The sequence below is a fragment of the Calidris pugnax genome, unplaced genomic scaffold, assembly GCF_001431845.1.
Source record: "Calidris pugnax isolate Ruff unplaced genomic scaffold, ASM143184v1 scaffold31, whole genome shotgun sequence".
Lineage (NCBI taxonomy): Eukaryota > Metazoa > Chordata > Aves > Charadriiformes > Scolopacidae > Calidris > Calidris pugnax.
This window is the reverse complement of record NW_015090786.1, coordinates 6,881,056-6,904,516: the sequence shown is the minus strand read 5'-3', so window position 1 is coordinate 6,904,516 and position 23,461 is coordinate 6,881,056. Positions and strand designations below refer to the sequence as shown.

At 39.7% G+C, this 23,461-nt stretch overlaps 1 protein-coding gene across 4 annotated transcripts in view; it reads right to left on the bottom strand.

Moving 5' to 3' along the window:
• The window catches only part of PLCB4 (phospholipase C beta 4), a 185,138-nt gene that overhangs the window by 120,496 nt on the left and 41,181 nt on the right, over positions 1-23,461 (bottom strand). For 3 of the 4 annotated variants that reach the window (XM_014966459.1, XM_014966462.1, XM_014966460.1), the window contains one exon: positions 12,596-12,663. The exons of the other annotated variant lie outside the window; for it this stretch is intronic. The gene's annotated coding sequence lies outside the window, so the exon portion shown is untranslated. The remainder of the gene's footprint in view (positions 1-12,595; positions 12,664-23,461) is intronic. 4 annotated transcript variants of the gene reach the window in all.

The following is a 23,461-nucleotide window of genomic DNA, read 5'->3' as shown; positions in this document are numbered from 1 at the left end:
AGTCCAATCAGACTCCCATTTAAGTGGACTGCAAAAGCTGGATCAAGAGAAGCAATGAATCCAAACCTCATTCCACTTTCCCTGCAGGAAAATAAGCGTTGTTCTCAGGTTTATCCAACTACCTTTGTCATCATGATCAGGAAAAAGTACCAGAGAAGTCAAAGACGAACTCAGAACTACTTTAGGTGCTATGGAGCAGCATACAGGCTCTATGGATGCTGTGACAGCACTCGGAAATACCACAGACTTCTCTATTTATCTATTAAGGAACACTCACCACTAGCCCAGTAATTCAGAACCGTCACGCACCAAGTACGGCTTGTTCAATTTACATTTCAACGGCAAACAGCATTTACTGCAGGCAGAGCTGGAAGACAGCTACCACCAGTGTGTATGCAGGCCTTTCTGGGCCTAGGCCTCAGCACCTGCGCTTCCAGCTCGCATTGCTGGTGACCAGGCCCCACACCAAATCAGAAGCCTGGTAACATCCGATCCTTCTGTCCCCATCGCTCCTCAACACAGCGCAAGTCTCCCAGGCAATGTTTTAACTACCCAGCCCTGGGTACTGGTGGGGTTTGGCCGGCACTGTGCTGACCCACCTCAGAACAGATCTCCCTCCAAAACTTTGGCATTCAAAAGGATAGCTCATTTCAACGCCCTTCCTCCCCTCTCCCCATTACCACCACCGCTTCGCTTGACTGTGCTAACTAAACCACCAACTGGAAAAGAAGAAAGTCACTCTGCAGTCCAAGGCACCTCTTAACAGCTGATTTGTTCCTTATATTTTCTTCTAAAAGAAATGGGAGGTAGAAGCCAAAGCATTTCTTCAGTCAATTTTCTTTGAGTATTTTGAAGTAATTTCCTATAGGTGGTAAATTATATCTCTGCAGATTTTCAGATGGAGGAGGTGAGGAGTTTATTTTGAAATACAACCATTATCTTTCCTGTATACAATGTTTTGCCTTCCCAAGCTCTAATTCTCCAGTTTCAGGCCATCTCCTCCTAAGCTTTGCAATGGCAAAATCATGGCAAGTCGAGCTCAAGATTTTAGCTACAATGAACCATATTTTATATAGCGAAGAAGAACAGTACCTCTGTTTTTATACTACGAATAATCTGTACATGGCTCTTCAGTCACTGTGGTATACTACACAGGGAGAAGTAATACTCTTTCTGATGATGCAGTTTCATATCCTGCTTATGAAACACCAGCCCAAAAGCTGTTTTCAAAGTTACACAAATACTACATCTAATCTACTACGCAAACGTCTGTTTTGGAATCTTGACAAGAAGGAACTAACTTTTAATGCTTCCATAACATCTGAAAGTTGGAAAAAAAAGAAAGAAATGTTCTGCGTCAACAGAATCCTCCTCTTCATGGAAATTAAACGCCAAAAATAAATATGGAATTCCCTCATGTGGCCCTGCTGTTTTCTTCACTGTTTTCCCATAGACTTCAAAAAAGTGAAGTTTACACATGGATTTTAAAGAAATTAAAAGCTTCCATTGCAGAAAGAAGAAGAAGAAAAAAGCTATATATTTCTACCAGTTTTTAAGGTTTCAAATTATCTGCATTAGGTACACTGATAAAGCTGGTGAGATGAAATTGACAGATATTACCCAGTAATTTTAACTGAGAACAGCTGAAAAGAAAACAGAAAGACTTTGGAAACCGTATTTTTAGGACTGAAACAGAAACTTGTTTATCAGGTAGCGAGGCTCCTCTCAAAGCCAGCGCCTACCTAGATTACGTTCAAACCCTGGTTCAATTTCGAATTTGATTGTAGGTCCTGTGCCACCCCAGGCAACCCTGCTCATGCTGCAGTTCTACAGCAGAAATAGAGAGGATAAAGAGAGGACGAGGCCATAACATGCTCACTGATTCAAAATCTTTGGAGAATTAAGGTATAAAAGTCTGAGTATACAAGCATATAGTCTAAAACTTTGTCAAACTTGGATGATTTTTATGCAGAATGGACATCACTCTGCCTCAATACCACTTTGACCACCTTATTGAGTACAAATTATAAGAGCCAGAGACTGTTCATTCTACATACTTCAGAGCACCTTGAAGACCCTTCATATGGAACAAATTATAAAAGGTAACTTTTTCACTAACTTTCAGGGGGTTTTCCCACGCAGAAGCAAACCACTAATTTTTATAAACTGAAGATCATACAGACATATCGGGGGTTTTATGCTACTACATCAAAACGCAAACAATACTTAATCAAAAATGCTTCTTTAAGAGTATGTAAAGAGCTGGTAACTTTTTAGGTTTGGGTATACTTCATGATGTAGGCAATACGAAAATCTTGGACTAAGTGAATTACTTGATCCTAAAAGTGAAAACTCCTGCAGCAAACAGTATTATGGTGGCATATCAAAGTTGATTAAAAAACCTCAAGAGTATCAGACATCAACTTACAGGGCCTTGTACTAAAATGATGAGATTGCTGAAGAGCGTGGGAAAAATGCTTGCTCCTTGGCTGCACCTGCAAACTCTGCATGCAGACGTTCATGCTGAGGGTAAACAAGTAGTCAGCCATGCAGCTATTTGCAGAATCCACACTTACAAAATGTCCACTTCCATGTATAAATGCTGGACTTGAGGGGCACAACATTCATGCCTCTGAAGTGGAAAACTGAAATTTTAAGCCTCGTACTGCAGACTGTCTATGCAAGACATTGAACACTAGAAGTCCCAGCTCTCATTCCTATACAATTAGTGCTCCTCCTTATTCCTGCCAACCAAGGTCTGATATAGCTACAGTTTAAGGCAGATGGTCTGATGTTCCTTTTTAGTTTGTGCTTTATGCATTTGCTTTCCAGTATCAGTTTTGTGAGGCTACTGTACAAAATAAACTCCCTCTTGCTTCTTAGGATAAAGGGAAATCAGTTTTGAAAAACAGTAGCAATGAGCATTGAAGGATTTGATAGATGTGGCCTAGGTGGAGGGCTCCCCCTCTTTTCTTCTTTTTCTGTCCAAGAACAGTTGTTCCCAACAGGTGTGGTGCCTCCCACTAGTGAACAATCCACCAGTAGAGGTGTGGAGGTCAGTACCTACAAAAGGCTCTGTCATTGCCAAAGCCGCTGGCACAACAGGCAACGAGAAGAGAAAAGGTCACAGGTTAGGAGAAGACAAGGAGGTAGAAACAGACATCTGACTGTTCTTTGTTACAGCCAAGTATCTAAAAACCAGCAATATTAAAAAAGATACCATGCTCTGCTACACGCTTAGTGATTCCTATCTCTGTATTTGTCAGGCCATTACTCAATGTTTGGTTAAGTAAACTTTCTATTTGGTCAAGTAAACTCAGCATACCTAAACACTGTCAAACATGGTATGCTAGTAACACAACCAAGTTAAAAGGCATTGTTTGAAGGGAGAAATTTAGATAGACTGGGGGATGGTTGCTTATAAAACATCAATCAGTTATGCAACCACCTGCATGACTCAGTAGATGTGAAAAATTATTCTCCTGAAGGAACGTGCTTACACACATATGGAACAATATTCATTCTCTAAAACTTTCCTCTGCACTTCCTCTGTCCAGTTAACAAACACAAAGGTGTTTCAACACTGTTACGGATTACAGAACATTTCATTAAACCTTAATCTCTCACAGGAAATAACAAGACCGCAGCCTGTAGCTGTTTCACCCAGGCTTTGCTTTCCACACTGAGGTAACTCCTGCTATCCAAGTATGAAACTCACCAACACGCTAATGCCCAGACCTGCAAAAAGACTGTTTTGCTTCATAGGACATAATCCCATTACAGATTTTCCCCTTTTTTTAAGTCAGGTAAGCTTCAGCCCTCCCTGTAGTGCCAGACACTTATAACTACATTACCGTAAAACAGTCATATAGCATACATTTGTATAACACATACAGCAACAGATTTTCAAATGGCCCAATATTTTAGGCTTCAAAAGAATTTCACTCCTTTTTAGGCTCATAAGTGAAGTGCATGAATTTTCAAGTGCTCGGCACCCAGTGAGAACAAACAGTCCTGTTCGTATCAGTTGTATAGCAATTGGCCGTTTCTCAGAGGACATTATCAAAAGCTGTTCCAGCTTTGTTCTTTTCAACAGCATTGCTGCCTAATGGCACCAAACATTTCCTGCAAAATAAAGATAGGCTTACTTAGCTTTTCAAAACAATCAATTTGAAAAACTGGGGCAGAGAACATGTGGAATGTATTAACTTGTCCTGATTTTCAGGAGGAACTGTCAGTTGGTTTGTACAAGAGTAGGCCATTCTCTTGCTCTGTAAGCTTTGCATTTCAGGAATTTAGAAACTAGCCTGGAGGAAAAAAAAATCGTTCCTTTTCTGCTGAATTCAGACATAAATGGATCTGAGCTCAGAGGTGCTTTGTCATTTTGCTTTCTAAAAAATAAGTTCTCTAGCATACAAGGAATATATTTTGATAATTTGTGCAAGTTATAAAAGCAAGCTTACATAGTGCTTCCCTCTACACAAAAGATGTTTTTGCTACAATTACAGTTAAGAAACAAGAGGCCAGTAGTGTGACTGAAGCATAGCTGATGCTCCGGAAAAGACTGTTCTCTGTTTAATAACCTTCTGAGAAAAATGAGCAGAGACTTGACATTTTTACCATCACTACTGTTATTCTGACTGTTATTCAGTATGTGTGTATGAGCACCTCTTTCTACAGGCAGCATTATAGAAGGAACAAGAAGCATAGAAATAAAACTAAATTCAACTTAAACATAAGACTTTTTTCCCCTATTTTTCGTATGTTGAACAAGTCTCCTCCCTCAACCCCTCCATTTTCTGCTCAAACCTGAAAAAATGGCCAAATTTAAGTACTGCTTCTTGACTTTTATTTTGGTAAACTTAACTCTACAAGAATTCATCAAGTAACGCATAGCAAAACAGTTACAAAGCTGAGACAAAACCTAGGTAATAACAGGGAACTAGCACTGCTTGCAAAGCCTGCTTCCCATTCAGGAATTACTAAAAAACTACAAAATCTCAGTGGGATTGAGGCACCATCAGATCTCCTAATCCCACCCTTTTTGCAAAAACCGCAAGCAAAAAATGCTATGCCTTCACTACTGATTTTAACACATTCAGTTCCCTGGTCAGTAATCTCTCCACAGTGGCATTTTAATCTTTATAAAACTGCAAGCAATGGTTTTCAAATTCTTAGGGGTCAAATTTTAGCTTTAAATTATACCTCTGTGATACTTTGATATTTTCCTCACTTTGCAACTTCTCCCTTCTCTTATACCTACTATACTTCATGGTAGCTCCTAAGTTTCAGAAAACTCAGCGGAGCTGTAACTTCCTCTAATTTTGATGCTCATGCATTGCAAATATACTCACAGGGAAACTGGGCATCACCCGCAGGACAAGGCAATTCAGCACAGACAGAAAATGCCAGAGAGTTTAGCAAGGTAATATGAGAATACACAAAATATGCAAGTAAAGAGAACAGCAATCAAAGCTAAAACAGATGGTATACGAGATGGTACTGAATTCATCACTTACAGCACTGAGGTAAACTGCAGGAAAACCACCACACTGCAAAAGCATTACTTCAGCACACGTTCAGCACAGATCAAAAGCAAATTGCAATCCACTGAGAAAATGTGCTTCACTATTCTATGAGTTTACAAAAATGCAAAGACTTCACTTCTCCACTATAACATTATAGCCTTGTTTTCTAGCAAACTGCACTCAGATGTTGCTCCTCTGACATCATTAATCTCCATGGAAACCTCAGAATGACTGTTGGCCTGAAATAGGTTCTATCATCCCAGATCAACTCAAAAGTAGTCCAGCAAATGATCTTATATCTCATATTTTTTGGCTGTATGTTTTTACCACTGAGAACAGCTGAAGAGTTACAATTCCTGCGGCTGCTATGAAATAGAGCTTTCATTCCTAACAATCATAACATACCTAACTTGAACTATTTTTCCAGTTGAGCCTAAGATAGAGATACAAAGATTACCTACTTCTAGAATGAGATGTAGACTTGAAAAAAACCCAAAAGACGTGTCTGTATTGAATGTTAGAAGATGATTAAAGCTAGGAGACCAGGCTCCTAAAAATAATCTGTATCTCTGCACAGCATTATCCCCTTACAATAAGGGAGCAGGGCAAAGCAAAGAGACCTTTCTGAGGGTATTTGTTAAAATTTACTTTTGGGGGTCATCAGGGAAATGCCCATTTTAAGTGGAGTGGAAGCAGATGGGTCATGTTGGCTTTTTCCTTCTCCATACTGCTCTGTGTAACTTCCCCAGCACAGGGTCCAGGCAGTTACTCAGAGACATTTTACTGAGCAAACAGGTCCTCTGCAAATGGGTTTTGTGCTGAGTTAGACAGAATGAGATACACAGATACACTAAATGTCAGGAAAACTGTTTTCTTGGCAGGAAGCCAAAAATGCATAATATGTTATACATCTATATAAATAATTAGATTTCTTACAGATCAAAATTGAAAAAGTAATATGTAAAGAGGAAATTTGAGAATTGCATCGTTGCAAGTCTCAGGCCGCACTAAAACTTGCTTTCTTGAATGTAATTCAGTCATTACTACAGATTTCCAGGGGCAATTAACATAAATTGCCATATAAATTGCCATTAAAAAAAAAAAAAAAAGGCAAAGAGGCAAAAGAAAACAAGGAATAAAAGTACATAAGGATTTGTACTTATTTAATTCATTTTCAGTAGCCCTAAAAGGAATTACTGCCACTTAGAGCTACACATAGTTAGACATTTTCAGAAAAAAACCCAACCCTACCTTACTTCCTTAGGTCTGACCTTCCCAACTTTAACTCTTACAAGTCATTCCCTCATCACAGTTTTTTTCTGTTCTGGGCAGAAAACCTCTTTTGTAGTGTATTTGACCACTTTCAAACCCAATGAAGTCCCAGGGCAATCTGTATGACTGGTTTCTTTTAGATACTATGGTAATATAGTATAACAGAGCTAACAGGATCACTAATTGAGTAGCGCTGCTGATTGCTAATAACATCCAAAGTCAAGTCTGGGGTATTTTGATTGCTTGTTTTATCTCAACAGCATGTAGATGTGCACTATGTACAACTGGCTGAACTTTATAAATGACTTATTGATGTTTTTAACATCTATATTGAATTTATGAGTTAATTTGTTAATGAGTAAGCTGCTCAGTGAAACACTAGAGACCCAGAGCATCTATGTAGGGAAGTCCACATAAATTCATAAGGAGACACAAACAGGCCCATGAATGTCAGCTTTGTGGTATTTTATTGGAAACCAATCTGAGAGATCACAGGTCTTGACTCTTATGTCTTTGAATGGCAGGATATAGTCTTTGCTAGCACTGGTCTCCAGACAAGCCTCAGTTAATCCTCAACAAGCCTTTTGCATGCTTCGTAAGTGTCAGGCCCTTTGCATACCTACTCTTTTATAAGGGAAAGTGAAAAAAAAAGAGGATGGGAGGTATTCATCTGATTAATATGATGCTGGACTGGGATCTTCAGCCTGTAACTGAGGTGTTCAAAGCAACACGCTCTCTAATTTTGTCCCTTCTCCAACTAACAAGCAGAAATAACAAGGCATGGTGGTATCCTGGACAGTCTGGACAGCTGGGCAGAGAACCTAATGACGTTCAACAAGGGCAAGTGTAGGGTCCTGCACCTGGGAAGCAAGAATGCCAGGCACCAATATAGGTTAGGGGCAGACCTGCTGGAAAGCAGTTCTGTGGAGAAGAATCTGGGGGTCCTGGTAGTTAGTAAATTATCCATGAGCCAGCAACGTGCCCTTGTTGCCAAGAAGGCCAATGAAATCCTGGGCTGCCCAGGGAAGAATGGGGCCAGTAAGTTGAGGGAGGTCATTCTCCCCCTGTACTCTTCACTGGTGAGGCCATAACTGGAATACTGTGTCCAGTTCTGGGCTCCCCAGTTCAAGAAAGACAGGAAACCACTGGAGAGAATCCAGCATAGGACAACAAAGATGACTGAGGGATTGGAGCATCTCCCTTATGAGGAAAGGCTGAGAGAGCTGGGACTCTTTAGCCTGGAGAAGAGAAGGCTGAAGGGAGACCTTATTAGTGCTTACAAGTATGTAAAGGGTGTGTTGAAGGAGGATGGAGCCAAAATGTTTTCAGTGGTTTCCACTGACAGGACAAGGGGCAATGGGCACAAGCTGGAACATGGGAAGTTCCATTCAAATATCAGGAAAAACTTCTTTACGGTGAGGGTGACAGAGCACTGGAACAGGCTGCCCAGGGAGGTCGTGGAGTCCCATTCTCTGGAGATTTTCAAGACCTGCCTGGATGCAGTCCCGAGTGATGTGCACTAGACAATCCTGCTTTAGCTGGGAAGTTGGACTAGATGATCTCTAGAGGTCCCTTCCAACTCTGACAATTCCATGATTCCATGATCCTTATTACCAAAATGCTGCGGAAAGAGGGGTGAACTCATCAAAACCTAAAGACAGAATCATGCCAGTTTTACAAGTATGCATTTTTAGGGGGCACAGCAGGCTCCCATGTTTTTCACACTGTGGAGGAACCTAACACTCCTATCTTTGAGCTCGCTACTGATGACAGGGACAGAGCCAACAGGATAACAACAAACAGAGCCTATCTACTATGAAGATAGAAAGCAAATCCTATAAAGCAATGTCTTTTGCTCCCTCCGGGAGTTCCTTGTAGTTTGGTGTATGCTGTGCCTTACACTTGCTAACAATGCAACGTCAGCAGTGCAGTTTTGATTTTTGCGTGGAAAAGAAGAAAACAAGAAGACACAAACCACTGGATTTTAACTCTTAAAGAAGTACCCATCCAATAACACAATGATCATTCAAGGCCCAATTAAAGATTCTACCACCAATGGTGGCCACGAGGTGATACCTAGGGGACCGTACCTGATCAGACCAAGCACGTAGCTACACTTTTCTTAGAATATTCTTCTGCAGTTTTGTGCTCAGAAACTTTGAGCCATAAGCAGCATTTTTGCACTAAATGTTTTTCTTGATGAGCTTTCCTTTCATTAGTTTGTATAATCAACTTATTAAATTCACAAGAACAAGCTCTAAATAACACAAAACCAAGGTAACAGATACATAAGCTAACTCTGACTAAAATTCAGCCCTTGAAACCCAGGCACAGTGTCCAAGGAGAGACAGCAGTGGGACCGCTGCCTACGCCTATCTCTGTATCTTTTCCTCCAGGCCTCCCTTCATTTTTATGACGGCCTCAAAACTATAGAATCACAGTGCAACATGAGAATACAAAACCTTTCAACCAGAAGAATGACTCAGTAAATTAGATTAGAACTAGAGCAATAAATTGCTGCTTGTGGTTCTTCCCCCCACTAATTCTGGAAGTCTGGCCCACCTTCCTTTTCTCTGGCTCCTATCTCTTGAGAGTAAGAAGTTATGAAGCCTTAATAACCCTGCTGCTAGCATGAAGGAGAAATTGCTTGGTTCTTTTCTCCCAAAGAGGCTTTTAGGAAACATTTAGACTTCACCAGCTCAGCAAATGGAATACAAAACACCGCTTGTAGCAGAGAACATCAAAGTATAACATAGTTGAAAAACAGAAAGGGCAAGTACTTTTTTTTTTTTTTGGTAGCAAATAATGATAAATTTCACAAAGGATGCACTCAAATTTCTCTAACAAACAACATACTCTGGTTGCTTTTGTTACTCATCCTCACCACAACAAAAAGTCTCATTCTGATCTTATAACAATTAGCTGTAACAAACAGAAGCAGCAGGGAGAAAAAGAAAAGAAAAATATCCACAAAAGACAAGTGAACTTTCAAGCATTTACAAAAGAGATTGAGGACCAAAAGAAGTAACATCTGACAGAAAGGTGACACACGTATCCTTGAGAGGCAAAAGCTCCAGCTGTATCAGCAGCCTGACATTGCTAGGCAACTCACACTGAAGCACCAGAAGTATATCAAAACAGGGAGTTTGTTAATTGCTGGAAAGTCATTGTGTCATTTATTGTACAAGAAGCACCGGACGCAACAACAGCCAAAATGTTTTAATCTCTGTATTTTTTAACAATTGGTTACTGAACATGAACAGATCTCATTCGCTGTGGAATCTTGTGTACTTGACTAAAATAAAAGAAAGTTCTCTAAGACCTATTATTGCTAGGAACTCATGTGCAGGTTTTTACTTTCAGGATTGCTGCAAAAAACCTATTTACTCTGAGAAAGGTTGAGACAGGCTTCCAAACTACACATAAAATATTCAAAGCCAGCAAGGCCATCATAAGGCTTAATTACAGAATACAAACATAGCTCATTAAGATGAGCCTTCAAGGGTCAGAGAACCTCAATAGAGGTTTACCACTGGACTCTTGATGTTGAAGTTTGTTTTGATTTTAAATAAATACTTATTTATACTTCTTAAAGAGCACTTTAATTTAAAAGTACGTCCAAATGTAACCTAATCACTTTTGGTATTTTGAAGTTTAAATAATTGGAGACACATTTTCATTTAGGATACACACACACACGCATGTGCATCCATGCTACCACCACTGCAGTTCTAACAATTCAAATTCTTCCTGAACTCCAGGATGGGCTGGATATTGTTCTACCATAGCCAAATAATTCATTGTCCAATTGATTTCTGAACAGCATGTATTCTCTTTGGCCCCATATGAATGCCAAAGATGACTTCTGTTGCTGTTTGTCAGTTGCCATGCTATTGTCAACTACTTCACCCCTTGGGGAATACAACATCCACCCACAATTTCTCAAGTTTGCATATGTAAGCTCTGCCTAGCACTACCTGTATTTCCAGGAAAATGGTAACATTTTTCAACTGTTCTAATCACTGATTGAAGCTTTAATAGTAACAAATTCAAGTTGGGCATTATTACTGACAACTGAATCACATGTAATGGCAAAGGGGAAAACTGTCACTGGTATACTGTCACTCTGGTATACCCATAGAGATTATGGAGCTGGGAATATGAGATGAGAGAATGCAGAGTTTGGCCTGGAACTGAACCTATTTTATGGGTGAAAAAAGCAATTCCAGGTAATGCCTGTACCAGGTAGTGCACTCCCTTTTCCCTCACTGCTCAATATGTGTAAACTTTTCTCCATGGTATAGAAAACGATTTTATTTCCCTTTTTTTTTTTCCTTTGCAGACAAAAAGATTGAAACATTTTCCATTGCCCACTATAGAGCCCCTGGTGACACTGGTCCAGCAGACGAGAGCATTTAAGCAGACTGGCCACTCCATAGTAACTGTTACACAGTTTATCACTGACCCTCATTCTAATTTCTCCAGAAGGATTTAATACATTAGAGACCATAGCAATGGGCTCCCATAACACAAAGACAGGCATTAAGGAGCAAGACATCCATGTGCATCACCAGGAATTGTCTGGAGTAATAGTTATTTTCCTTTGGACTTGAAATCTTGGATTTTCTGGATGAAAAAAAAAAGTACTTCTAAATGTAGGCCACTGATCCAATATTTCTCATTAGTCCACAGGTTTTGCACCTCAGCAGTTTCATCTGTTGCCGATGTTGCATGACACTCATCCATAGCAACAGAATTCAAAATTCAATCATGAAGATGTCTCCCATTTAGCAAGAGCAAAAACTAGATGGAACATATGGCTGATCTTTTTGCTGGCTTGGTTTTGTCATGACAATTACTCAGATTAGTATGAACCAAACAAGAGCTAGGGAAGTGCAAAAGCTATGTTACTTTTTCGTTAAGCTGCAATTTGGAAGGGCTTCTGGAATCCTAATAGCTGCTTTAGGCAACCCTGCTGTACAGAGGTGTGTTTCTACCTGCTACTTCATGAAATTCCTCTCCACACGCCGGTCATCTACACGCCATGGCACCAACTAGTCCCCCACAAAATAAGCAGGCTCTCATTGTGGAAATAACATTACTAATAGCTATCTCAGAATTTACCAGTCACCAGTTTTCCAGTGGCAACAACCCATGCCCCCACATGCTACAGTCGTTCCCCACTGTTCCCCAAGCTGCCGCCTCAATTAGTAAAGCTGTCTCTTTTTGGTCTTGGCCATCTTAAGCTATTGGATCAGGTTACAGAGACTCCAGTGACGCTACCGGTTCCCTGACCTTCCTTCCAACATCAGGGAGATGTTGGTGTCTCTCTAAAACATGTGCTACTCCAGCAGCGACGACACAACAGTACAAAAAAAGAAGTGCGTGTGTGTTTTCTTTTGTTCTTTAAGAACAGAATTGGCTCCTGATGAGGTTCACAGTCAGACATCTCCACAGAAACCAGTGAAAGATAGTGGAAGGCTGAGATTTTAAAACATTACAAGCCAATACTGATGTGAAACACATAAAGCCTATAAATTACATGCCAAAATAACAGCTTCTTTGTTCTTTGATACTACTAATCAGTTTCAGTTTTCTAATTACAGGATAATATATGTGAAGCCAAATCATATACCTCTCTCTATATATACATACACACACACAATTGATCCAGAGTTATACAATAGTGAACTGAAAGTTTAAACTTATATATTGAGAGAGGGAGATAACCCATTAGTACCATATATGCAAATTCTACTCAACTGTAATTTCTAGTTTATGAGCAAGCAACTTACAAAGCAGTTCTGGACTGGATGGATAAACAGTCGTCTAATTAGATTGATGTGCTGGGAAACTCTTCCTTCTGTGAAGCAATAAAACGAGATGATCAGTATAAAACCTGGTGTTATCTGCTAGATCTCACTATTGGCAAAACCACCCCTCCCATTGTTTTCATACTGTACTTTTCTGGACAAACACTTCAGAACAGGATTTGGTTACATCACTGTTACATCTCTCATGGGAAACATTTTGCTATATAACCTTCCATAGAAAAAGGTAAGTCATGGCTGTTAGTGTTGGAAGCTCTGGACGAAGCATGCCATTCCTCACTGCACCATTCCAGAACAGTTTTTAACATTCATAGAGCATCCTGAATGATTAATAATTATCACAAAAGAGCAGCTGAACAGTGCTGCCACATTTATATCTTCCCAGAATAGATGCTAGCTGATTTGAATTGTTTGTGTTTCACGTCTTCCTTAGATAAGCAACATAAAGTTGGGAAGATTGCACTTCAGAATGAGTAGCAAACAAGCTCCAGTAACACAGGACTAGAACACAGGTATAGCATGAGCATTATGAAATATGAGGACAATGATTCTCCTGCACATCCATTCCTAGGATTTCTTGGATAACACTTGACCAGGTTTCACCCACAAGTTATTATAACTAAAATGTTTAGCAAGGGCATGTTTGCATCATCCATATTTACACACCACCTCAGAGCTGCAGTCATAGGCCACATGCTATTTTGCCTGGCATTGTACCAAAACAGCATCAAAGTTATGTGGCCAGCAGGTCAAGGTAGGTGATTCTGCCCCTCTACTCCACTCAGGTAAGACCCCACCTGGAGTACTGCATCCAGCTCTAGAGTCATCAGCACATAAGAAGGACATGGTCCTGTTGGAGCACCTCTGCTGTGAGGATAGGCTGAGAGAGCTGGGTTGTTCTGCCTGGAGAAGACAAGGCTCCTGAGAAACCTTATCGTGTCCTTTCAGTACTTAAAGAGGGCCTTCAAGGAAGATGAGGACAAACTTTTTAGCAGGACCTGTTGCAATAGGCCCCAAGGGGTAATGGCTTTAAACTAAAAGGAGGAAGATGTAGATTAGATACAAGGAAGAAATTTTTTATGCTGAATGGTGAAACACTGGAAGAGGTTGCCCTGAGAGGCAGCAGATGCCCCATCCCTGGAAACATTCGAAGTCAGGTTGCACGGGGCTCTGAGCAACCTGATCTAGTTGAAGATGTTCCTGTCCATTGCAGGGGGTTGGAGTAGATGACCTATAAAGGTCCCTTGCAACCCAAACCATTCTATGATTATTCTGTGTCCCAAACGGCTCATGAGAAAAGTTGCCAGAGATACATGTAGGTAAACTAGAGGGGTATGAAGGACTTTGGAAATAACAAGATAATACTTTCTACACAACAGTCTCAAAACAGTGGTTTGTTTATAGGAAAGGGACTTTACATGAGGAACTGTAGAAGGATAACGAGGCAGCTTGTCAGATGTTATGGTGACATCCTTTGCTGTGAAAGACCACAAAAATTAGAGTATAAAGGTCTTGAGTTGAGAATGGAAAAAATGAACAACAAAAGATTGGGTCCTGGACTGATCAGGGGTGAGAGTACATTTTTCATTACTGAGAGAAACAGAGCAGAGGTGACAGCCTCTTGGAATCACAGTGAAGAGCCTTGAAAGTACAAAAGGGCAATAGATGTTTGATGTACAAGAAGCCAGGAGAGGGAGAAGCAAATGGGGCAATGACACCATCAAAGGAGCAGGCTAGAAACTGTGGAATCATTTCAAATTGATATGAGTGAACTAAGACTATATTTATCAAGGCAAGTTTGTTAACAGCAACAGGAATATGACATAGGAAGAATTTGGGGAAACAATCAAATGTTTGCACAGATAAGCAGCTTTTTCCAAAAGATGTCAAGCATGTGACACGCAATCCCCTTGTTCAACAGTCTTTGGGCTGTGACCAAAGAGATCTGAGTAACACCTAGAATTGTCAGTCAAAGAAGTATGATGGTGGTGCTCACAGCACTGAAAAGTAAATCATGGGCAAGAGGCAAGTAGCAGAGGAATTTGGGGGAGACAAAAGAGGACAAAGGAGGTACTGAACAACAACAGTGCATGAAAGGTAAAAACAGCTTTTAGTTATGTGTGTCAGTTTAAGAGAAAACTGAAGATGAAGCCGGAGACTAAATATAACCAGTTGCACCAACAGTAGATGGAGCTGTGAGACAAGAGAAAAAAATAAACCTCTAAGGCGACTAGTTAAAATAGCAGTTCTGAAAACGAAGGCATAAAACCCTACCTTCATGTTAAGTCATGAAACACCATCCACAAGAGCTGACTTTGATACGAGTATGACAGCCATGCCACGTTAGCAGGAGGAGCTGAAATAACCTGTCACTTCTTTTCCCTGCCCTTAGATAAGCAAACATTGCCCATGCCTAATGCAGGTTTAATCCCAGCCAGCTTGCTGTCAACCAAGTGCCAAGATCAGCCAAGCACTAGGCAAACATAAACTTGACCTGATTTAACAACCATATGGAGGGGTTGTTCACATTCTTCATGCTCTGCAGTTTACACTACACGCTAATACCATTTGAAATTTTTCACAGAAGCATGGATGAGAATTTTGTACTATTTTCTGAGTTCTCTTAAAAATAAAGGAATTCTTTACGAGAAGTCTGTTGATCTCTGGAAAGGAATACATAATACTTTGAGGTCAGGGCTAATGAACGCTAATGATATATAAAAATATCTGCAGAGACAACTGGTATTACTCTATCGTCATAAGGAAGTCTATAAATGGACTTCACCAACACAGGCTCTACTTCATATCCAGACTTAAAACAAAGCTGGACAACTCTAATAACTCCAGATGGAACTATGAATTTTACTTGAAACTTTTCTGTAAACAGGAAAAAAAGGCAAACCTTGGTCCGGCAAAAAATGGATTCCTGTATTAGGAAACAGAGTGAGCCTGTCAAGTGTAAGAACAGTTTTATTTGTCAGGGATCTAACAAGTGTTCCTAGGACAGATTTCGACATCTAATTCTCCTGTGAATGTGCTCCGAAAGAAGCAAGTTCGTGCTTATAGGAAAATAAGGCACAAAAATGGAACTGCTTCTAGCCTTGTTCACTGAAGACAGATCTTAGTAACACTCCTGTGAGAGGAAGCAATAAAAGGGAAATTTCATATTATCTTTAATTCCTGTTTCCATGAGGAAACCCCACTCGTCCCCCAAGTTTACAAGTAATGTCCATATTTTTTCTCCATATATATTTTATATATAAGCATCCGATTGGCAATATTTACTAACAATTAACAAGAGGTGGCACTTAGGCCTGACTATATCACATGGTGCTAATTGCAGTCTGAGGCCCACTTAAACAAGCTATCAAATGGACTGTCAACTGGGAATTACGTGCATAGCTACAGGATAACAAATTAAAGTATATGATTAATTTTATCAACAATAACAGACTTGAAGTACAGGGTAAGTTTCAGTTCGTAATTACATAAATGGGTACAATCCACAATCACACAGCTGGCCTGCCATACATCAAGCAATCCAATTCTCTTATTTTTGTGAAGCTGAGCTTAAATCATGTTGTGTAATTTGTAAACCACTATACTGAAGCCTGCTGACTACATTATGCATGCCAGTACATAACTAAGTAATTTCCAGACCCACTGGAAACCACAGAACTATACTTGGGCCCTTCAGACTACTTACCTACATGCTAATTATCTGCTACTTAATAGTAATGTGTAGCTAGATGTAAATTACAACATGGTAGGGTTGGTTATGCCCTTTGTTATTTAAAACACTTCCACATGTTATCTTTTTTCAAATCAGCATCATAGCAAACACACAATGGCAATAACAATCTAGTTCAACACACAAAAGAAGACTGCCACTGCCAGACACTGTTCCTTGCTGCTACCAGTGCAGAGGCTGAATAACAGAAAGAATCAGGCAGGACAGAGTCCATCCTTGCTTCAACCTGGCCACCCACTGCTGCCCCAGATACCAAGCACACTGACAGGCAGTAAATAAATCCCTTTTCACCATTGCTGTAACAGGAACAACAGATATACACAGACCCTTGCTTCACTTCTACATGTCTACCTCTAACTTAAAGATGAAGCCATGAAAAGAAATCCAGGATAAGCAAATGCACATGCCCTGCTTCCCACTGCAGAGCCTCTGCATCTCTCTCCACACTCAGTGAACCTTGGTCCTGAAGACTTGATCAATAAAGAGACAACAACAAAGGGGTTAGACACACAGCTAAGAGCCTGTTCAAACCTGAATGGCACTGCTAGTATATGACCAGGAGAAGTAACCCAAAAGGGAGGGAATAGCAAACATTTTGTATTTGTTTCTAAAAACTCAAACACTTGGTTGTTGTTAAGAGAACACAATGATAAAAATAAAAAAATAACAGAGCAATGTTTAGATCTAACAACTGCCAAAGCCAACAAGACAAAAATCTTTCTCGTCCCCAGTGTTGCTAGTCAGCTGTACAGTATGCTAAAAATTGAAATATTTTACTGTTGCTGAACCAAAAAAATTGTGACTGGAAGCACTGCAGTAGAATTCCAGGCAGAGCAGTAATTTCTGCCATAATACAAGGACTGCTAGACCATTTGGAAGATTAATAAGACGACCAGCATTCACAACAACACTGCTGGATGGGAATGCAGGAAGGAGGGAGCGGAGAACCGCAGGGCTGTTTTCCTTCCTTGAAGAAAAGTGGTCTTGATAGATTTTTATGACAACAAAGTACTTCTGGCCAGATCAAGTTGATCAAATCTGCCCAATTTGGGCACCTAATAGAAGCCACGTTCTTAGAGAAATTGTCCACCCAAGTTCAAACACTTGCATTACGCACATGTGAACTTCCTCTGATGGCCCTCCAAAACATATAACATAAGGAACACAGGAATTACACAAGGAACACTGGTACTTATTTTAGGGAGACTGCTTCACCAGGTAAAATCTAATCTGACTGCTATAATTTTGCGGCAGCAAAGGCACTTTACAGGGTTTCCACCACCTTTTGTGCACAACTAAGTAAACTGGCAGCTTGCTGCTATGCTACTCACATGCACGCATCTGTGCAGTTGTTTGCGAGACACTGAAGTTATTTTAGGAGGAAAAAAACCCAGCCAAACCCTACCTCTTTCCTTCTTTCTTTTTTCTTATTTTCTATACTCAGTTCACTGATGAGGGTTTAAGGTTTGGATTGGCAAACAGATACATGAGCACAACTGAGGGCATAGTAAAGTACAGCTGAATGAGGAGAAAAAGCAAATTGAGTTGAGATAGGGAACCGCTAAAAAAGCTTTATACCTAGGGCATTACAACATGGACCTGCATCCTCACTGCCTTATGTGGGCTTTAACTGCAGCATGGTAACAGCAGTTGGCATTTTACAAAATGCCTGAACTAGGGATTAATGTTTTAAAGGATTTAAAGGCTGTGATTTCAAGCTGCTTTAGAACTGTAAGGAACATTGACTTAACAGGAGCAGTAAAAATGATATCTAAATGGATGTGGGGAAGAGAGTACTCAAAATGATTAGATTTTAAGAATCGGCATAGAATAACATGCCACATCTAGAACACTGCAACTGCTGCTACCAGTATAGAGGCTGGACAATGGAGAGAAACAGGCAAGGTAAGAACTAAAAACTCTTAACTATTTGCTGGACTTTGCACCTGCTGCATCGCTTTTGACTCAGGCATCCTTCCACTATTTCTGGTGTACATAGGTATTACAACCAGTGCTCTGTCCACCATTATATCCCTAGAGTGAAATCCTGGATTCACATTTGTCAACAGGAATACTTGCACTGATGCCAATAAACTACAGCAGAGGTTCTACAACTGGGTTAAAGGAAGTTACTTTTAGAGGGTAAAAAGAGATGGATCTTCCTGAACAAAGGAAAAGCTCTGCTTTCAGCTTGGTCTCGTCACACTGATTTCAGCTGTAGCCTTGGGGTATCTGCCTGTATGCAGCTTTCTCACCTAAACACAGTAAGCACCTGTATGTACACAGTTGTTATTGTGAGTTCCAGCAAAGTCACTTGCCCAACTGACTGCTACTGGTATTACCTGAGCAAACCCTGTTTGAAGATCACTGCTTCACTGAAGGAATTTAAATTGCATAAAGCCGCAGCGATTAAAAGGCACATCTTTCTCCTACAGCTACTGTCTGCAGAGACCGGCACAACATTAACCCTGCAGGCCCAAGGCAGCACCCCTCCATTCCACAGAAGATCTTTGAATTCTGGGGATGCTTTTGTATATGTTTTTGGCATCAAAATCCCTCACATCCTTCTTCACAAAGACTCAAGTTTTAAAGCTATATACCTACCCAAAGTATCCAGCAAGAGTTTATTCTGTAAGCTTAAGTCTTAGGAGCTCACGGGAGCTCATTTTGTCTTGAAATGATAGGAGTTACACATCACTCCTTCTTCCTGCAGCAGTGCACTCAATCTTTTATATTTTCTCCATTCACTTCAGAACATGTAAAATGTAAAATAGATCTCCAAAACCACAAGGCCATTTTAAGAAAAATATAAACATATACTCATACCCCCATCACAAAGATTTGCACAATGGTCAAACAGAAGCCCACAGTTACCACAGAAAGTAAACAAGAGCCTTCTGTAGGACAGGCTCTGGCAGGAACAGAGAGAAAAAGCTAAGAAAATACTTTTATCGCAGCAGTAACTGCCTCATTCAGCTTGATGAAACCCACTGCTTGTTACTATTACTGTATTATTACTACATTCCTTCACCAATGACTCAGGAGTGATACAACACTGCCACTGCGTAGCAGCCACACTGAAATAATTGTGCAAAAAAACATCAACCAACATGGGGGGACTGAAACAAGCCCATGCATTCCCTTCTCCACACTCAGAAGGTGCCAGGCCTGAGATCTTTCGATCTCTTCCCTGCTTCCCACTACAGCAGGGTTCAAGAGACATCCTTCCCAGAGTCCCAGACAAAGAGAAGTGGTGAAGCAGCAAAATAGTGCAAATGGACCCAAATTTTGTGCTCAAAGGCAGAAAATATACACGTGGAATAGAAATTAAGCGATAAACCTTAGCTAGTCTGCAACCAGTGAAAATAAAACAATTATAAAAATTTGTTTATGCTTGCTGATGATCTGGGTGCTCCGAGTAGCACAATTGTGTGAAGGATTGCAAAGAAAAAAAATAAGCAGAAATATCAAGTGACGATTCCCAAAACTTTCACTTTGTGCTCTTAAGGATTAAACCCGAAAGCAGAAAAAAGTGTCCCCAGTGTGGCTGCAAAATAATTTATGAAGTTTTTTAGATGGCAGGAGTTTGAGAAGGTTGTGACAACACAATAAAGTCACAGCAAAATAATATAATCTCAATAAAATAAGGAGCATATTTTACATTTAGTATTTCTGTCTGTTTTACTTCCTTTTTCTTCAGAGCTGAGAATAAAACAGATTTTCTCCAACATAGCCTATTTTCACTGCTGATTTGAATGAAAAAGAATACAGTGACTGTCATTATAACTCACTTGGTGCATAATGAAGTATTTTGGAGAGTTGTAAGCATCTTGGTTCATGGTGATAGAAACAGAGAATCTATCATGACTTCTATATATACACTACTTAGCATTATTTGTTACTTTGCTAAGGAGGTAAAGGAAGACTTTCTTCTAGAAGAAACATTGAAAGAAATGCTATTCCTTCATATGTGAAAAATAAAGAAGTGACAGAGTAACTATTTTTATTTTTCCAATGGAATACTGTCTTCATTTTTTCTATTTGCTCTTTGCTTTTGGTTTGTCTCCATGTGATTAAATTAAATGACTATGTTAAATTCCCACATATCATTTACATAGGCTAGATTTGAGGGTTTTTTTGACTAGAAAAATCTCAACAATGGCGCATCTTTAAATCTTCAGGTTTAAGTCTGCTTTCATATTTACATAATGATGTTTATTCATTTCTTGGTACTGGCCGTAGAGTTCAGTGACAAAAGCTGTGGCTTTTTAAAAACAAACAAACAAAACAAACCACACAAAACCCACAAGTTCAGTTAATATATACAATGCCGGAAAAGCATGAATAGAAACTCTTACAAGAACACTCACTGCCTTTGCTCTTGTTAGCATATGTATTTTACAAATTATGTAGATTTCTTCAGTATAGGACAGCAACTCTGCAACTGCTTTTTCAACACAGCCTCAATTGTTCTGGACTTAAATGACCTGAAACATGAGCTAATTGTCAAAGTCTCGCTTCAGTGCAGTCTTATCCTGATTTTTATTCCCATGTAGCCCCTAACTAGTGTTTCACAGTAAGGCCATATGCTGACTTCCTTGTGGCTAGTGTATTGAAAAGTGAACAAGGTACCTTCTGTAATTAGTAGTCCATTAGAGACATAGTTTCCTAGGGTAAATGACATGTGTGCCACAACAATGCTATCTGTGACCAGCTATCTACTGTGTCATGCTGTGGAGTCATCTGCAAGTAAGATGTAAATCTTACCATTCAGTAAATGCTCACAAAGGTGCAGAAATATTCTCTAAACCAAAAATTTCAATTTTAAACCGTATGCTACATCCAGAAGAATTATATTCTTCTCTGAGTTTTTATTTTACCATCTCATAATGAAGCCTATCACCTAATTTTTTCCCTTCTCCAATTCTACTCTCTTAACCTGAATGAACTCAATTCTGCATGTCATGTGCACTATGGCTTAAACCAGTATAACACCGGGACATACACTTAGCTTACATACACAAGAAGGGCCACTGATTTCGAATGTGTAATGTATAACTATTGAAATGGAATTTTTAATAATTATGCATTCATTACCATTTCAACCAGAAATAACAGGGGAGCTATTATTTTGGTCAAGAGCAGCAGATGAAGCTGTACTTTATTTACATGCAAACATTATTCCTTTTGAGACGACTCAAAAGGGCACTGACCCTGCCTGGACAGTCAGTTCATAGAATCATAGAATCATAGAATTTCCCAGGCCGGAAGGGACCTCCAAGGGTCATCTAGTCCGACCCCCCCGCAGTCAGCAGGGACACCCCCAACTAGACCAGGTTGCCCAGGGCCTCGTCGAGCCTCTCCTTGAATATCTCCAGGGATGGGGCCTCAACCACCTCCCTGGGCAACCTGTTCCAGTGCTCCATGGGGGGGTCACTTAGAAATGAACCCCAAATGTCATCCTCTGTGCTCTGTGGCAGGACCTCTCTTCCTCAGGAGGCCATGCTATGGCTGTTAACAGAAGTTTTCATTGCTGCCATCCCCATGGATGTACAAACATACGTCACATGTCACCCCTGACAAAACAGCACAAGGACAACTCCTGGAAAAATCTCACACCAAATATGAACAACTGCGACAAAGTTTGTTTTCAATTCCTATGTCTTGGTTGGGGACCCGCAAAATCCCTCTACGGACCTGACAATATTGCCAAGTCTCAATCAGTAATATTTTTTAAAAGAGCAATCCTACTGGTAATCACCAGTAGAAGACGACAAGACCTTCCTAATCCAACAAAATGTTGATTTCCTAAGGAAATTCCAGAAGATTCTGATGAAGTTGTCTATTCTTGACTCCTGAAGAGTCTGGGTATGAATACATCAAGAAATGTAAATATGAACAAGGTTCTGAGAGACTGGAAACCACTGTGGCAGTCATTTATTCACAACAGTATTTCTTCTGCTGAAGCCAACTCAAATTTGCTATTGGCCCAGTGGCTGTTGGGTCATTAGTCCCAGGAGTATTCACACTTGTGCACGTATGGGCACATAATGCTGTCCTATTTACATTTTCATTTTAAGTCAGCTAGTACAAGGTGCATCTGTAACAACACAGTACCCATGGACCCCACTAAATTTTCTGTCCATGTTTCCTATTTTAAAAAGCAAGCCCTTTGGAACTAATACATACTAAATGAATACATGCATATTTTCACATCATTTGAATGATAACAGTTTCAGCATTGGAAGCTTCTTATTCGCGTAAGAGTTCATGACCATGCACAAATATACATGATCTCACTATAGTCAAATCATCCCACTTAGAACTGAATAAAAACATACACAGACATTTAATATACAACTGGCATGAAAAAGTTCAATTCATAAGAAAATTAAGTTAAACATTTCCAGTATCAACAATAAAAAATAAACTATAATGACATTTTCAGTTTCATATATTTAGAGGTATGAATAGATTATAATGTTAAAGAAAAAAGTATAATTTGTAGAGGAAATATGCAAACCTACAGAGAGCCAAACATATAGCTTCATCCAAGTGGTTGGACTATATGATGTAAACAGTTGAAATCTGCATTTCATTTAATAAGACAGTTTTGGCAAAGATTTTAATTCCAAGTTCACTATTCAAATGATCAATTATCATTCATCACCCAGATGCTCTAATCAATTTCAATGTATGCATTCAATCTTACTCAAACTTTATGCTAACCCTGGTTCATTTTGTAATGGTTACCCGTAAAATGCCACAAAAACCTTTGGGGATCATTGCTGATTATTACTGTTTTCCATGAAGTTTTATACAGAAGAAAACAATTTAAAACACACCACTGCAGTTGGGATGTAAGATTATCAAACATAATTTAAAAAATTATTTATAAAGTAGACTGTCGAGTACTTCTAACTGTCACCTTATATTAAAAAAAAAATAAATAAATAGAAAATCAGTGCCTAGTATCCTGTATTGAAATTAAAAGAACAGACAACATAACAAAGCTTTATACAATAATTTCACTTAGGACTTCTAGAAAGACTACTTGGAAGTTGTAGAGAGTTGCACTC